The sequence below is a fragment of the Strix aluco genome, chromosome 4, assembly GCF_031877795.1.
Source record: "Strix aluco isolate bStrAlu1 chromosome 4, bStrAlu1.hap1, whole genome shotgun sequence".
In the NCBI taxonomy this organism is placed as follows: domain Eukaryota; kingdom Metazoa; phylum Chordata; class Aves; order Strigiformes; family Strigidae; genus Strix; species Strix aluco.
This window is the reverse complement of record NC_133934.1, coordinates 127,132,912-127,138,911: the sequence shown is the minus strand read 5'-3', so window position 1 is coordinate 127,138,911 and position 6,000 is coordinate 127,132,912.

Genomic DNA, 6,000 nt, shown 5'->3' with positions numbered 1-6,000 from the left:
GCATATGGGAAATCAAGCCTCTCTCGTGCTTGTCAGTGCTTCACTTGGAGAGAGCAGTCAGGAAAAAGAGCAGTTATGGAGGAAAATCATGGCCCGTGCTCATATAGCAGCCCTGTCTCACCGGCCCCTCTCCATGTTGCTGTGATGTGAGTCAGCTGCTTCCCTCCGCCTTCCTCTCCAGGATGAGTAATTCAGCTGTGATAACCTTTAACAGTCCTGGGGACTGTCACAGCTTCATATTTAAATGCAGCTTTGTGTTTTATTAGCAGAGCCCAGGATGGAGACAAAGTGCTGGTGTAGGAAATATGGAAGTGTCAGATGGGGGTTCGAAGGAGACCCCCCCTGAAGAAATGCATTCAGTTCCTATAGCAGCATCTGCATTCAGTGGGGAGGGAGCCCCGTAACTCAGCCCTGCTGAAATTGCAGCAACTTCCAGTAAATCTTATTTGTGTTTTAATGCTTAAAAGCTCCAGCAGCTCTGAGAGCCCTTGCCGCAGCGTTGCAGCACCTGGAGCGAGTCTTTGCTGAGCTGATCCTTGCAGTGCGGAGGCTGTGCCTGGAAGGGGGGGTCTGGCTGCAGCCTGTCCCCAGAGCAACCCGGTGGCAGCAGCAATTCAGGTGTGCACCAAAATGCACATTTCTGACTCAAAACTAGTCCTTGGGCTTGCTTAGGCTGTGGAGCCTTGGCAGCGCCGGTTGCTTTCTGGCTCCTTTTATTTGGAGAGGTGAGTCCTGGCCCATGAGTGGGACATTCTGGGTTTCTGGGGTGCAAATAATGACCCCAAGCACTATAGACTGGGTCTGGTGGGTGCTGATATTTCCCTGAGCGGGTCCTGCACCGCAGGCAAGGACAGGGAAACTCATGCCATGCCCTCTCCCTTTTTGACTCTTACATAAAGTATCTATACCTCATAACTGATGTGCCATAATTGCACTCAGGTTGGTGAATCAGAGAGTCAAGCAATTTACACCAAGATTTCCTCCCCCCCCCCCCCTTGCAAATTATAATGTGCTATATTGTCATTATAGGATTATGATTATGTCATTTTGGGTGGTGGCAGCTCTTTAAACTTTTCTGTGGTGATTTCTTTGCCTGTCCAGAGGCAAAGGCGGGTGGTGAAGTCATGAGAACAGAGAGGGCTGTGTGGCCACCTGAAAGGAGATGACTTTTGGAGGTCAGGATGAAAGGAGCTGCTGTGTGTGCACGTCTGCTACCCGGCATGGGAAAGGCATGATGGTCAGGAGGGCTCATCATGTGTCAGCTCTGAGCACAGTTACTGCCCTTTGATTTGGGACCGAGGGGGTTGTTTGACCCTCTGGGGTAATGCTCAGCCCTGTTTTGGCCATCATATAGAAGAGGGGTGCTTCAGGCTTTGAAGTCACAGGGTTCTGCAGAAGTGTATGATCATTCAAGGCAGTGCAAGGCCTTCGTTGTGGTCCTCTCTCTGCACAAAGGGCCTAGAAAGATGCTGGTGGTGATGCAGACAGTGAAAAAGCAGATGCAATGAGAGAAGGATAAGACGATAGCCACAGGTGAGACATTTTAAAACTACCTCTGCTCCTAAGTGACTTGCACATGCTGGTCATTTTGTGGCTCTCACATATGTTATCGGTCCTGTACCGCAAGGGACTGTCCCCAAAGACGATGGGTACACGTGAACCGTGTTTCTTGGCCAGTGGCTGGGTGACTTCTCAGCACCTCTTGCTGCCCACGAGCTGTCCTGGTTAAGGCGAATAACACAGGTGCTATCTCATACATTAAAAGATAAAAAGCCTTTTGGGTACCTGGGCAACAGGTTGCCCAGAGCTTCTTACCTAACTCACTTCCTCCACTACCTGCAAAACAGCCCTGTATGGGTTATTTAAATGTAAAGTTCATTTTTCGTGGGTACTGAGCAGTTTCATAATATGAAAACTCAAAACCCCAATGTCATATTAAAAACAAAAAAAAAAAAAAGGGGAGTGCTTTCTGTCATCTTCTGGTTTTTTCAGTGTCAGTCTCAAGATTTTGGGGGGCTTAGTCTGTACTTGAACAATTTCAGTTGGTAAGACTGGATTTGAAGGACTATTATCTGCATATTAAATCTCTGGTATTCAGTTATGTGTCATCTGTATGAAAATTGAAGCCACCTTCTCCCTCAGATCTCCTGCTAATAGTGTTGTTTTAATTTGGGTTTGTTAATGGGCTGTGTAATTTAAGGACAAACCCCTGTGTTTGAAGCATTCCTAATCACGTCAAGTCACTCATCAGTGTTAAGGACTGTCCTGCCTTTGCAGAAGGAAGCAGCTGGAAAAAATAGGGGTCTCCAGAACCAAACTACAGGTGGATGTCTCCATCTCAAAGAAAGGTTTATATATGTGTATGTTTGAGGGCCCAAGAAATCAGGGGTCTGTGGATGTTTGTGAAGATGCAGCATGTCTTTGGGAAAGTCTGTCTCCTTGCTGGAACAGCCCTCAAAACTCACGGTGTTGGGGTAAAGAGTTGGGACAAAGGATCAAGTTAGTCATGCCCAGTTTGGCAGTTGATGCTCCAGCTAGGATTTTTTCTCCAGAGATGTTGTCTCCTGGGCTTTTCCTCCCAGTGCCTCCCTGATGGTCTGCTGGGCTTCTTGAGCGGCAGAAGGAGGAGAAGGAGAAGGAGGAGATGGAGGAGGAGGAGAAGGAGGAGGAGGAGAAGGAGAAGGAGAACGAGGAGGAAAAGGAGGAGGAGAAGGAGGAGGAAGAGCCTGTCACAGGGTGCTTGCTCTTCTGGGGATTTTACAGCACCTGTGCCTGCTCCTTGAGCTTCCTACCACATCCTTCTCTGCAGAAGGATCTCACTCTCCGTGCTGCTGTCTGGTCTCATTCTTCCCCCATGGCTCCTACCTCACTCTTGGAAGAGAGGTCCTGCATCTCCTACAGCTTTAATTCATCCACCTCTCACTGTGCAAGACACAAGAGCAACGTTAAGCACATGCACATATCTCTGCTAATTTACGGTCCAACTTGGGAACTCCGTGGTTTCTGGATGTTGCTGGGTGGTTTTGCAAGCAAAATAAATATCATCCCTCCAGGATTCGGGCTGATAGCTTTATTTTAGGCGTTTTTCCCAAGGGGGAAATACAGAATCTACCCTTTAATTCTTTGCTGATACCTGTTCCTTCTGAAAAATGTTGCTCAACTGAGCCATGGGAAGAAGAAATATGTCTAGTTGCAGAGTCAGTTCCCACCGCTTGGGATTTATGGCACAGACAACGTCACTCCATCAGGACGTAGCTGCTGTGGGCACCTCGCCAGCGAGATAGGAAGTTGCATTTATCCTGTTGTGTGCATGCAGAACAGGTACCTTCACGATAAATCCAGTGCCAGTGCCTCACTGGAGGATTTTGTTTCTGTGGTAGGAGGAATCTCATTAACACGAACTTCAGAGGAATCCAGCACTGCCAGCCAGAAGACAAATGCAGCAGTGCTGTCATCATTTATCAAATGGAGAATGACCTTTGCTATCCATTAGGATGAAATGAAAAGCTTTGGGCTTTAACTTTGTTAAAATGCACATGGCTGTCTTTTTAGATTTTTGGAGTCGGCGCATTGCTGAGATTAATCAAATTGTGCATTTTGCTGGTGCTTAAACAGTATTGTTATATAATTCAATCTCTGCGTGACTTCAAGACAGCAGGCAGAAGAATTACACTGAGCCCGGTTGCAAAATCATCCTGCTGCGGTCAATGGCTGAGGAGGCAGAAGGAGTTTGGAGCCAAGTGCCAACCTAATGTTTTTAAATCTCATCGCTTGGATTCAAGTTACTTTTGGTCAGAATTAAATATGTGTGTCTGTAAAGCTGTGTGTGTATGCTTGGGAGAGCTCAGCTGAAGGAAATGGGTGCAGCTCGCTCTGGTCTGCTATAAAACTCCCCATGGGAAGTGGGTGTAGGAGTGGGGTTTTGTATTTCACTTTGAAAAATGCTGATGTCCCAAGGAAACGTGGCCATGCTGAAAAGAGGGAGAAGAAGGCATTGGTCTGCTGGCACTGGCCATCAGAGAGGGGGCCCACAGAGGGAAGCAGGGCAGGGGGTGGGTGTCTGTGCCTCTGTGCCCCTTCCCCTCCCAGGGGTGGCTGGGCAAGGGGCTGGCATGTCAGTGCATAGCACTCTGAAAATTCCTCTTTCCACCAGCTATTTAAGCAAGAGGCCTCAGGACATAGGTCCCTCCTCTTTGCTCATATCTTGTCTCCAACAGCCATCTACCAACACAAGTTTGGCTGTTTCCTAGGAGAAGGAATTGGCTGGATGTCCACGTCCAAAGTGTGGCAGTCAATGGCTCAATGTCCAAATGGAGATCTTCTGGTGGTGTCCGGTGATGTTCAATATCTTTTTTAATGACATAGACAGTGGGATTGAGTGCACCCTCACCAAGTTTGAGGATGACACCAAGCTGAGTGGTGCAGTTGATACATGTGAGGAAAGGGATGCCATCCAGAGGGACCTTGACAGCCTTGAGGAGTGGGCCCACGTGAATCTCATGAAGTTCAGCAAAGCCAAGTACAAGGTCCTGCACCTGGATTGAGGCAATCCCAGTATCAGTACAGACTGGGGGATAAATGGGTTGAGAACAGCCCTGCAGAGAAGGACTTAGGGGTACTGCTGGACAAAAAATTGGACATGAGCTGACAATGTGCACTTGTAGCTCAGAAAGCCAACCACATCCCTGGATGCATCAAAGGAAGCATGGCCAGCAGGTCAAGGAAGGTGATTCTGCTCCTCTACTCTGTTCTGGTGAGACCCCAGCTGGTGTACTGTGTCCAATCTTCAGTATGAGAAATACATGGACCTGTTGGAGTGGGTCCAGAGGAGGCCATCAAAATGATCAGGGGCTGGAACACCCCTCCGATGAGGGCAGGCTGAGACAGTTGGGGTTGTTTAGCCTGGAGAAGAGAAGGCTCCAGGGAGACCTTATTGAGGACTTTCTATACATAAAGAAGGCTTATAAAAAAGATGAAGAGAAAGTTTTTACCAAGGCCTGTAGTGATAGGACTAGGGGTAATGGTTCTAAACTAAAAGAGGTTAGATCAGATATAAGGAATAAATTTTTATGATGAGGGTGGTGAGATACTGGAACAGGTTGCCTAGAGAAGTCGTGGATGCCCCATCATTGGAAGATTTGAAGGTCAGGTTGCTTTGAGCAACCTGGTCTAGTGAAAGATGTCCCTGCCCATGGCAGGGGGGTTGGAAATAGATGATCTTTAAAGGTCCCTCACAACCCAAACTGTTCTATGATTCTACCACCTCAGAAATCCTCCCGAGCTTCTCGACCACCATCGCACATAGCCTGCACCTAACGGCTCCTTGTGTGTGTCTGGCAGCACTTCCCCTCCCTTTCTCCCCACAAGCTCTCCCCTGCTTTTCTTCTGGTCACAGTGAAACCCACCTCCACCCTGGTAGTTGTGTGGGCTGATAATTTGGGACCATCTATGGCCAGGACAACTCTTGGTGTTGTCACACCAAAGATGAATATATTGTTCTGCTCCAGTATTTCTATTTTCCTGGCAATTCATAAGGTGAAGACACTTCTGCTGAGCAAGGCAGGCAAGGCAATAAGATGGTGGCTGAAACCTTCTTGTCTTCATCCAAGAGCTGCACCCAGCTCTGCCTGCCTGGGTTTTCAGCCACTGCCGCTTCCTGGGAAGTCGGTTCCTGCCACAAAACCAAGTCCCATTCCCAGCTGACTTGAGCAAAGGCAGAACAGGCTTGGAGAAAACAAAACAAACCCCAAAAGTCCATGCAGCTGTGTGAATTAGGTCTGGTGAAATCAGTTTGAGGTCTCACCTTACAGGCTTCTCCATATGGTGGAACTGAAAAAATATGATTGGGTCTCCTCTGGTTAGAAAAACTAGTGTGTTTATAGGTTGCAACCCAATCTGTATTTATTTCAGTGTAGGTCTGTACAGATGCTTTATGTAAGCCTAAAAAGATATGTTTTTCTTCTTAATGTATCTATTTACTTACAAACATAAATTAAATAC